General features: G+C 36.8%; 1 long non-coding RNA gene across 1 annotated transcript in view; it reads left to right on the top strand.

Annotated features, from left to right (window-relative positions):
- The first annotated feature begins 3,894 nt into the window (after nt 1–3,894).
- Nucleotides 3,895–12,421, top strand: part of LOC136825449 (uncharacterized) — a 73,514-nt gene continuing 64,987 nt past the window's right edge. Inside the window, exon 1 of the long non-coding RNA XR_010849344.1 lies at nt 3,895–4,033. This is a non-coding gene — a long non-coding RNA (uncharacterized lncRNA). The remainder of the gene's footprint in view (nt 4,034–12,421) is intronic.

Genomic DNA, 12,421 nt, shown 5'->3' on the forward strand with positions numbered 1-12,421 from the left:
GCTTGCTTTAACACTAGTGGGGCTTACCCAGAGAATTACATCTTGTATAGGAGTAAAAAGTTGAAGCAAGATAAATTTTAAGAAGTTGGTCAGCTAGATGAAAAACACCAAGCATAATGGAAGAAAAGTACAATAGAAAGCATTGCAGTCTTGCACATTATTCAAACAAATTTTTGTGTATAGTCTTGCACTAAATGTAAAGCAAACATTTACATTACTTTATAGTTATAATAACCAGAAGTAAAAAGCTATTCATTATTTAACATAATATACCGTGTAAGGAGGAGAGCTAACGCATCAACCTAAATAGTACTGGAAAAAGTGGCTGTTTAGTCAGTTTAAGAATATGGAAGCCATATGTACAGCAGTGTTGGACTCCATGTTGAAGAGCATAGTATCAGCTCATAATGAAAGGCTGGGGATCCTGTGTGTATTTGTATACCAAGCATTTTGACAGGGAAATTTGTAAATCCTCATTCACAATGAAAGCCAAAAGAGTTTAATATTCGCATGTGCTGGCTGTCCAAAAATGTTATAAAATATCCTTGACAAAAGCAACACACTATGATATATCTCTAAGTATTCACCACGGAAGTTATACTGACAGCTGCAGGTCTCCATTGCGTCAGTGAAATAAACCAGTTCCATACATATTTAATAATTTCCACAGCACAAGTAAAAAATTTGAGTTGCAACTGTTTGAAAGATGCCACCTCCTAAATGTAAGTTTTAGTTCTAGAGCCCTTCAAAGTTGCCCTGAAGGTCCCACTATTCAATGGATTATTTTCATACACAAATAGGAATGTATCATTGTTGACTATTGTAAGGTTCCAACTCATTTAGGTGTTAAAGGAAATGATGCTGACATTTGTAAGGAGAAAGGAACCAAAGGCTTGTTACTGGCAACTGCTGGAACTTCTCACATATAAGATGGCCTCCTTTTGTAACACCACCAGCTGAAGGCAAAATGACAACCTTTAACCATATGTAATGTACCTTTCAAGAACTTTTTACTACCCAGCTTGTTTGACATGGGTGTTTTATGTATATCTTGCAGAACATAATCCCAGAAAGAAGAAGAAAACCGTGAGTAACCAGTTGTAGAAGAATGTCAAGGGTTTGGAAATAAATCCTTGAAAGAGCTTGTCAAACTTCGAAATCTGTATTTCATCCACTCGGTAAATTTATTCTTTTAATGTAAAGAATCACATTTCCATAGGGTTCTCGGGAAGGATTTGTTGAATAAGTGATACTGAGAATTTCAGTGATAAAAGTTAAAGAAGTCAGATACTGAAGTGGATAGGGACCAGAGGAAACAAAAAGTTGAAAGTTCTGAATAAACTATCCAGCTATAATGATAATGGATACTAAATCATTAGTGCCATCTACTAGACCCTGCACTTAGCATGATGAAGGTAGCCGCAACTTGGAGTAGGTTATGTGCAATATTTTCCATGAATGAAAGGTAACTTATAATTGTCAAACTCATTCTCTTCAACATTGTTTTAAAAACTTTGTTCAAAATGTACTAAATGTTAAAATCCTGCATAGAAAATTTTAATTTTCAGCAACAGTACCTGTTCCTGTTAGTGATATACTATTATTGTACTGTACATCTCAAACCCATCATCTTCAGTAAATGACAGGAGGTCAAAATTGTTTTAAAAACTTTGTTCAATAAATGAAGTGTTCATTCAACAAATTGTCACTATCATCTGAGCCCATGAGTGTAAATGTTAAAATCCCTGAAAGCAGAACAATGTTTGCAATGCATTTCATTAGTAACAATGAAGAGACTGATAAATTGGTGCACTGTCAGCATTTGCAGTCAAATGACATTGCCTTTACTACCTCAGTTCCTGTGGTTTTTGTTTTTTTATCTTGCTGTTCAACCTCTCAACTCTTACAATATATCTTTATGATATACTCTCATTATTGTACTTATACATCTCAAACCCTGGATCATCTCTTGGTGTAAATGGCAGGTGGTGTGGAATGAAATAAATTTGATACAAATCAATTAAAAAAATTCTTGATTAAATCCACTGTTGTTTTAAGAAATTGCAATATATTAGTGTTCTTTTCTCCAAAAGGATGCTGTTAATGAATGTAATATTTATTTATTATATTATAATTACTATCTTTGGAAGGAATTGGTCACTAACAATCATCTTTTTAAAATGCCCATGAGTATTTGATAATTTTGAACAATGTTGCAGTAATGACCAACAACCTGAATGCAGCAGAAAAATGTTGGCTTTATTATGTACAGAAAGTGTTAACATTTCATTAGTGACCTGGTGCAGGTGTGCCAAATGGACAAACAGCTTTCAAAATGATTACAGTGGGCTATGCCATCAAAAGCTAGATGTCTTGCTGATGTGAGTAGGATTTCTTTATTAAGTGCATACAAGACTTTAGGGTTAGTGCCAAATAAAAAGACAATGTATTCCTTCTCTTGGTACAGACACTGGTTTCCCAGCAAATTACACATAGGGAGTGTTATAGTAGTATCCCTTGGTTCACCATAAATTAATCTTACTGGTGTTACCATTACACCTTCAGTATGAGCATAATAATGCCTTTTTACTGTTACCTCAGTTCCTGTGGTTTTTGTGATGATCTTTCTCAGTCGCCATAAGATTGCTTGTTGTAGATCTGCAATGTTAATACCTTTAGCTGCTTCTCTCCCCATTCTCATGTGACTCAGACTGTATAGTTTTTTTTTTTTTTTTTTTATAACCGTGTCTCTATCCAACCTCCGGGCACCACATCTCTCAGCAACTTTCATATTGCAGTATGATCTAACCGTTGACCTCCAGTCATGAATTTTAGTAGGCTATTTGTGGTCGGAGCTTTTCAGAAATATCCCCATTTTCCGTTTTCCAAATATCTGCTGTATCAGGGGTTTTTCTTGCATTTGTAGTCAACTATCTTTTTCCTCTTGCATAAAGTCTCCCTATATAAAGCAAAGCATAAAAGGAAAGTACAGTGTTTGAAATCTCTTCGGTGCCCGTCTTAGCCTATCCGATAACTGGGTTCAAGTGTATAAGAAATGGATAAAATGAATTAAGCAGATTGTCTCAGTTGTTTGAACATTTCAGAAGTCCACACCAGCCATCTCACCACACCAAAATGTGCCGTCCGATCGAAACAACCATGTTGGGTCCAGTAAATGTTCATTCCATAACAATGAATTTAGTGTTTGAAGGCTGATAAGATTTGGAAATCAAGTAGACTGAAAATGCATACTAATACATACATGAATTATCATATGATAGTGGAATTGTATAAACTTTTGTAGATTTAAGAATAAAGCTGTTAGAGAAAGTAAATAACAGAATTTATTTAGTGCGAATTTAGATAAGGTAATGATGAAACGGAAATGGAGATATCTTGGCCATGTCCTTCGTTAAACTGAATGTCTCTTCTTATGTACTGTATGCATTTATTTACGTGTATTTCATTTTTGCGTCATGATCCTCTTTATCACAACGTAAATTAATGACTCATAAATCAGTCCCTCCCCCTTTTTTTATTAACATTTCAGAAAGAAGAGAAGCTTTTGTAGTTATTTCCTAAAACGACTTTTCAAAAGAAGTATAAACTACCAATGTGTTTTTTTTATCTACAAAAACTGCAGTCACTCACTATATGGGTGCCAAAAAGCATGGATAATAATAATAAATTTACCAACTTAAAATTATTATCCCACTTTTATTTTCGACTTAAGGTAATTTCTATGAGAAGTAGGATATTCATTTTTATTTTTGTTAACATCGAGTCTCATTTGTTTTACTTACTGTGGTGTCAAATTTTAACCTCTTGTAAGAGCAGTGAATTAAGCTAATGCGATTATTTGCCGAAATTGTCGGTCTGTAACATTTTTCAATTGTGCATAAACTTATAAAGTATCACAGTTTATTTGAAATGCTTATCCGATCACCATAGTGTTAAAGGATGGAGAAAGATGCAGACTTGTGAACTGCATGTAGGCCTACATCGAAGAACCCATGTTCACACAGTATCAATGGTAAGGAATATATCGGTAATTCTAAACCGGCTGCCCGCGGTGAGCTAGACTGCGGCAATTGGCGTTTTTCTATGTTATTTTACTTGCTTTACAAGAATTTAAAGTAATATTTTGTCGGCCTGTTGTAACTAAACTGTCATTGACCTTTGAAGACTACACGACTTGAATTACCTAACGCAGGGTAGGTCAAAGCCGGCATTCCGCTGCAAGCCCGCCCCCCCATCTCCATAGCTAATACGGCAAAATTGTAACCTCTAGGGTACGTTGTGTTGGTATTTTTAGGGGTGTTTACTGTTTACAATTTTGCCGTATTAGCTATGGAGGGGTGGGGGGCTTGCCGCGGAATGCTAGCTTGAACCTACCCTGCGTTAGGCAATTCAAGTCGCTTAGTCTTCAAAGGTCAATGACAGCTTAGTTACAGCCGGCCGACAAAATATTACTTTAAATTCTTGTAAAGCAAGTAAAATAACATAGGAAAACGTCAATTGCCATAGTCTAGCTCACCGCGGACAGCCGGCAATATATCAACAGTTGATTTATTTTGAACAACTTGCATTCGAAAATCACGTGAAAATGAGTACGCTTACGGTCAGTAGGCCTACCACAATCACGTGCATAAGCTCAGTGTGTAGTATCAGCACCATGTGAATGTAGCCTGAGTTAAACCATAAACAAATGACGATGAATAGGCCTATCTTGGTAACGGTAAGTGCGCTATATTTTAGTATGATTTTCGCATTTAGCATATTAAGGAGACTTAAACGGTATGCTTGAAACGTTCAAATGTGGCCTGGTAATTCCAAGGAAGAGCTCTGCATGGAGATAATTTTTATTAATAAAACTTTTTGTACTATAGAAAAGGGTGCATAGGCCTATGATGCAGTACAGGTGAGATTATACTTTACCAAAAGGGTAATTCTTAGTATTTGCTCCGTGCCTGTTTTTACCTTGGAAACTGTTTTTTTTTTCTACACTTTTAGGGCCTCCGATACTGGCGGTGCATTTGTTTGTTGTCGGCCAAATGGGATGTCCCTTCGCCGTGTTTAGTACTGGCTCGGGGGCGTGGCGGTACCCATACGTTAACAAGTTATTGCACTTGCAGGATGGGATATGGTAATTCTAAGCCAGCTGTCCGCTGTGAGCTAGACCATGGCAATTGACGTTTTCCTATGTTATTTTACTTGCTTTACAAGAATTTAAAGTAATATTTTGTCAGTCGGCCGTAACTTGAATTACCTAACGCGGGGTAGGTCTAAGCCAGCATTCCGCGGCGAGCCCACCACCCTCCTCCATGGCTAATACGGCAAAATTATAACCAGTAAACACCCCTAAAAATACCAACCTAACTTACCGTAGGGGTTTTTACTGGTTACAATTTTGCTGTATTAGCTGTGGAGGGGGGTGGTGGGCTCTCCGCGGAATGCCGGCTTAAACCTACCCCGCGTTAGGTAATTCAAGTTGTGTAGTCTTCAGAGGCCAATTACAGTTCAGTTACGGCCGGCCGACAAAATATTACTTTAAATTCTTGTAAAGCAAGTAAAATAACATAGAAAAACGTCAATTGCCATAGTCTAGCTCACCGCGGACAGCCGGCTTAGAATTACCTGGGATATGAACCGTTCCAAACAGACGTACTTTGTCTTGTGAAGATTGCTTATGGAAATCCCTTGTTGGATGGACTTCAGGGGTTAATTACAGGTTAATTACATTCATGCGACAAAAATTGAATGTAAATGCCCTAAAAACTGTAGAAAAAGTCACGTTAGAAGGAAATCGCTGCTGCGGAGCTACTACTTAGATCTACCACCAAAAGTTCCCCTATAACACTATGCATGCACAGTAGCAAAAATATAATTAGTTCTGGTGTTAATTACAGTCAACCGACAAAAAATAACGGGCAAATTCTTGATAAGCAACCAAAATACTATAGAAAAAGTCAATTTCCAAGGTAATACTCAATGCTGAGCTAATACTTAGCTCCACGGAAAATTTTACTGAAATAATGTGAGAAATATGTTTTTTTTTTTTTTTTTATATACAGAGAAAAGCTATATATATATATATTTTTTACAGGACACCATGTTTCTTGGAATAGAATAATGTATAGCTTAACTTAGCTGTTGAGGCTTACTTTCAATAATATTTTATAGCCTAACTTAACTGTTGAGGCTTACTCTCAATACAGTAAACCCCCCCGTATTCGCGGGGATGCGTACCGCACCCCCCCGCGAATAGCTAAAATCCGCGAATACTTAAAACCTCTCTAAAAGCACTTAGAACTGCCTATTTTGATAGTTTAAACACAAAAAACTATAAAAATGCTTATACCTGAGTATTTGAATACAGATTGACCATCACTAATCCGGCAATCAGTAGTCCGGAACAATCAGTAATCCGGCACAAATTTCAGCTAGAGTAATTTCTAATGTTTCCGCACTAATTTTCAAATTTCCCGGGTCGCTGCGCTAACTCGCTCGCCAGCCGCTTCGATTTGGTGGCGCAGTGTGCTGCATCAACAAACTGGTAGCCTAGCCTACATTATACTGAACTCTATTCACATATTAACAGTATTATACAAACATCAACATAACGAATGTGCATCTTTTTCATGGATCTTTTAAAATGTTATGCTTTACTACGTTGTTTCTAATTGCGTATATTCTCATATTGCTTTTGTGTTATAAATTGCAATCAATGTTTTGTTTTGGGAATCGATATCGCCGCATTTAACCAAGTTCAAAGCGCGTTTCTTGCTTCTAGTTAGCGTAAATGAATATGGATACTTTATTTATTTGGGACAAGGATATTTTTCGTTATACCAAGTGTTTTTAAGTCGAAATATAACTTAAATAGGTCTCGTTGTGAAATTAATTTAGCTATTTTTTCGTTAATATATGACGTTTGCGGGAATCGCGACTGGCCGTTTTGGGGGCATGTTTTTTTTTTTCTGAGTAAAAAAAATCAAGATTTCGTTCGCTATTTTCTCTTGATTTCATCATAATACGAGCTTTACGTATTTATCTTTTATCGGTGTGAAAACAGTAGTAATTTGTATTCTTTCATGCCCAGTAGTTTTGATTAAAGTACATTCTCTCCAGTTTTATTTATATACAGTCAGTTTCATCCATGTTGCCGATGCACGCTAATTTGTAGTCATGTCAAAGAAACAGCAGATATTGTTTTATTACAGATCAGGCTTCACTGACGCCGGGCCGTGAGAGACAATGGAATTGACTGTGACCTGAGGTCAAACAATAAACAATTACTGTACAAATTACAATACAAAACATACAGTATAATATTCCCTTGATGCCTGAATGAAGAAACTTTTCTCATTCAAAATACCATAAAGTAAAAATGAACAAATGTGACCTATTTTAGGCGTAAAAAGCTTGAAGAAAACGGGAAGTCATTTCAAACACTATCCTGGCGCCGTTGGTGACTTTACAGTATTAGCAGCTTGAATAGTGTTTTCTCAGCTTCATTTGCAACATAAAGTTACTGTAGCAGTAATTTCCCTGTCTTTTCTCCATTACCGTAAAAATATTTCAGTCGATGGTCATTTGAAATAACTAAGTAATTGTGTATTACCATACGATGGTTGTTTATCTGATACGATTATTAGCAAAACAACAGTTTCCCGTTCGGTTGTTTATGGCTGTACACATTTACGCAAGAGTATAACGTTACTAACAATACTTTTATCTTTCTCTTTTACTTTTTAACTAGCAGATGGAATAAAGAGATGGATGGAAAGAAAAGAATTGTTTGGTCTCTCTCGCTTTCTGCGCCTGCGCGAAATCTAAAAATATTTCCTAAATATTTTCGTATCTGTATTAATTACTAATCCCATCGTAAACTCAGAAATATCGTAAGTCGAATTATCGTAACTCGAGCACTACCTGTATTTGATAATTGTCTTTTCTTTATTAACCAACTTGTAGTGATTAATGGGATATTTTAATTCTAGGATGAGGTGCTTAGCTACTGTGTTTCGTGTATTCTAGCCTAATAAATGGCCAATCCGGCAAAATGGCTAATCCGGCACCTCTAGGTCCCAATGATGCCGGATTAGTGATGGTCAACCTGTAGTTTTATCACAAAAAGTGCATTTAGTCATGAAAATTATATGAAAATACTGTAATTAGTGAATATTTCTCAGTGAGAAATACAGCGAATGGGCGAATTTCCCGTGAATAAGGTAGATATGTTCCACAGAATCCACAAATAGTAAGACTGCGAATACTGGGGCTCACTGTAATACTTTATAGCCTAACTTAGCTAATGAGGCTTACTTTCAATAGTATTTTATATATATCCTTAGCTCTTAAGACATACTGTCAATATTTTATAGCCTTAGCTGTTGAGACATGCTTTCAATAATAATTTATAACCTAACTTAGGCTAACTGTTGAGGCTAATGTAATACTTAAAGTATTACTTTTAGTATTACTAAAATTAATAATTTCTAGCCTAACTAAGCTGTTGAGCCTTACTGTCAATAATACTTTAGATTGCCTACTTAGTTTCAAGGGAAACCCATAAACCCTATATCATTTTGAGTGCTAGGTTATCTCGTGTTTTTTGCACCTGAGACCGTCATTGTTGGAGGAAACCATACTTTTCCTGTTAGTGAGTTCCCAGTATCTATAGTAATGATGGAGAGATCCTGTAAGGAAGGTGTTGAGTGACATACTGGCTGGATGTTGTCTAGTTTATTGGTGGTTCCTTACTGAATAAATTTACAGAATCTTCGATGTTGTTATTGGCTGGTGCAAGCCGCAAAGTAGTTTCTACACACAGACAGGGCAAAACAGAGATAATGTTTTGGACATCTGTGCTTGTGGACAGACAAACAGATGGCGATTGTGAGAGACATAATAAACGTACAATGATAAAACATATATCAAGGGAAAGGCCAGGAAATTCCACATATGGACATTGCATGAGATTCGAGACATTAATGAATACAATGCAGTAGCATAATGTATGTGAAATGGCAAGACGTTTGGCGTCTTTACAAACAGAAACATACAGTTTGACAAAGAAGATTCGGTGGAACATTATGAGTACACGATTAGAATGCTTGAATGGCAATGCAAGTAGTGGTGATTGTACCTGAATTGAGACAACAATGGTTAGAGAGAAACAGACAGAAATATTGTATGGTAGAAGTTGCGTTCCTTCGAGTGGTCCCCTCCAGCTGACGCACGCACGGAAGGGAGAGAGAGAAAGCAGGATGCTTTGTCTTGTTTTTGTCTGTTGGATGATTCACCCACACATGCCCGTAGGATCGCAATGCGGTCCCTTACAAAACTCCCCCCCCCCCAAGCAAGGCTCGATTTATTTAAGAAATTGTCAAATGATATTCAGTTGATCATTTTCAGATATTCAGTTAATTTTATACGTTAGAACTTCTGACAAATCTCACGAAATCTCAAGACGGACGTTAAACTTAAGGAACGTAATAAATCATAGAAGATCTTTACTATTAGAAATTTTTGGGAAGATGGAAAAATGTACTGCAAGTTGACCGGAAAACGAAAGAATCGTTTCTGAAGGAATAAGAAAAAATTAGCTATTTTGGTTATGGCAAATGAAATGACCTTCCTTACGACACCGACTTCCATATGTCCAGCTGACCTGGTAAAGCTTACAGGTTGACTTTCTCAAGCTGAAAGAAACACTGTAGACATAGCTTTAGAGAGTCTGGTCTGTCTAGGTGTTCGCTCGGCAGTTGCCTGCAACTAGGTTCATCACGCAATGGTGAAAATGCAGTTGTCTAGAATATCTTCCGCATGAGAAGGAACTTCGGAACTTCTGTAAGGAGCATTAGGAGTTCCGGAAACCATGGGCGTTAGGGCCAGCAAGGAGCTAGAGTCATAAACGTCATGACACTCCCACAATTCCTGATTACCCGATGAATGAGGCCAAATGGCGGAAAGCATACACCTGTTAGGCCTACGTCTGGAAAGCAACTTGTAGATGATTTCATAATCTATTAACCATGAGTTGGCAAAATATTATAATTCCTTGTTTAACACTTATGACAGTTTTTTAAAATGAAACAGGTAATGTCTGTGCATATTGTCTGAAATAAATATCCAGTTAGGCCTACGCCTGGAAAGCAACCTGAGTATATAAAACAACACCCACACCTGCATAGGTAAATGAACTGGTTTTCTAGACAGGACATTTAATAACACAAGGTTTACTGATATTTCAGGCATAATAGCAGCAAGTTCTGGAAGAGAAGATAGGGCAACTAAGCGTAGCAGAAAGAGGGAAATAGGCAAACTGCTTTGTGATGGAAATGAAACCTTAGCAGGTGGAGATAGCTGGGCTTCAGTTTCAGGAGATAATGATAACTACGAAATTGGAGAACTTTCACAACAGGAACTGAAACAACGGATACAAACTTTAGAAAGAGAGAATAAGCAATTGAGAGAAGCAATGAATTCTGATATAATTAAGGAGCTAGAGCGTATCTTAATGCCTATGTTTAGTAAAACACAAATTCAAGCTTTGGTTAGCCAAAAGAGAGTCTTATGGACAGATGATGACATATCCGAAGCACTTACCTTGCGAAGTTTAAGCCCTAGGTGTTATAAGCACCTAAGGTCTGTGGTAGGTATTCCATTACCCAGTGAAAGTTGTATGCATAAAAGAGGAAAACATTTTCCATGTGAACCAGGTACACTGAATTCTGTTCTATCTTTAATGAGTGCGAAGTCAGAAACAATGACCCCCTTGGAAAAACTTGCTATCCTTTCCCTAGATGAAATAAGTATTTCTCGTGAGTGGGTATATGACAAAGGAAATGATGTGCTGTACAAGCCACATGTTAAGGTTCTAGTAATTATGTTAAGAGGTTTAGTCGCAAAATGTAAACAGCTAGTGTACTATAATTTTGACGAGTCCAATGTTCAGAATATATTGCTTGACCTGATAACAAGTATTGAGAGGGTAGGGTTAAGTGTTGTGGATGTTGTCCATGACTTATGGCCAGTCAACTCAAGAATATGGAAAAATTTGGGGATAAATCCCTTGCAGAATAAAGTTTCTTTTAAAAATCCTTGTGCAAACAGAGACATATTCACTTTTGCTGATCCACCACACCTGATAAAGTTGATACGAAATAATTTGTTGGATTATGGGTTCTGCACGAAAGAAGGTGAAGTTATTTCAGCAGAAAGTGTAAAGGAAATGTTAACCAAAACTGAAAATGAATATACATTGACCCCAAAACTTAATGAAATGCACCTTAATGTGTCAGGGACGCAAAGAATGCGGGTAAAGTATGCAGCTCAGTTACTATCCAAAACTTGTGCAAATAGTATACGGTTTCTAGGCGAAAAAAATTTGCTTTTGTCCCAAAATTGGCGGGTGACAGCAGATTTTATAGTTAGTAAATGATTGGTTTGATTTAATGAACACTTGTGGAATGTATGGTGATGTGAAGTCTAAAAATGCTTTTGGCGTAGAATTAGACTATCAGAAGGGCATTTTAGATAAGATGGTAGACATGATGAGTACACTGAAAGTAAGAGCCAATTCTAGTCGCATGTTTAATTTCCAGAAAGGCATAATTTTATCTTGTAAATCTTTAATTGGACTGCACACATTGCTAAGATCTGCATACAACTTAGATTACATTATGACCAGACGACTCAACCAAGATTGCGTAGAGCATTTTTTTGGTTCTATTAGACAAATGTATGGCTGCCATGAACACCCAAATGCGTTAAGCTTCAAGTATAGGTTGAGATAATTTTTGCTTGGGAAAGGAACCACGCTGTTTAGTTGTAAGACCAATTCTAGTTCACAGAATGATGATTCTCTTTGTATTGCTGGCGAAACACTGATCAGAGAGAATGATCCTTCAGAAGATGATGGGGATAAAAGAGAGAGAGAGTTAGCACTAGAGCTAGGCTATGCCTAACGAGTATTTTGTTCAAAGACATTGATATTGAAGTAGAGGACAACATGATTGAGGAATTTGATTATTCTTTTTCTGTTACGACCCAGTTACCTCAGAAAACAGCTGATGTGATAGAGGACGAATCCTTAAAATATATAGGGGGATATATTGTGCGTAAATTTATTTCCAAATATCCTGAAATAGGGGGGACAACCAGTTCTGTAACCACAGAGAAAAACTGGATACAAACAGTTAACAGAGGACATTTATTTGAGCCATCAGAAACCTTCATTGAACAATTAAGGCTGATGCATTGTGTTTAAAGCAGTTCATGGTGAAACACTGAGGGACGGAAAAGGGTGTATCCATAAACTGGTATTTGAGCTTCAGTTGGCAGTAAAAGACTTACCAAGTGAAATTGTAATTTATTTTGCAAGAATAAGTATTTTTTCGGAATGAGGTATTTA

Source organism: Macrobrachium rosenbergii, chromosome 37, assembly GCF_040412425.1.
Source record: "Macrobrachium rosenbergii isolate ZJJX-2024 chromosome 37, ASM4041242v1, whole genome shotgun sequence".
NCBI lineage: Eukaryota > Metazoa > Arthropoda > Malacostraca > Decapoda > Palaemonidae > Macrobrachium > Macrobrachium rosenbergii.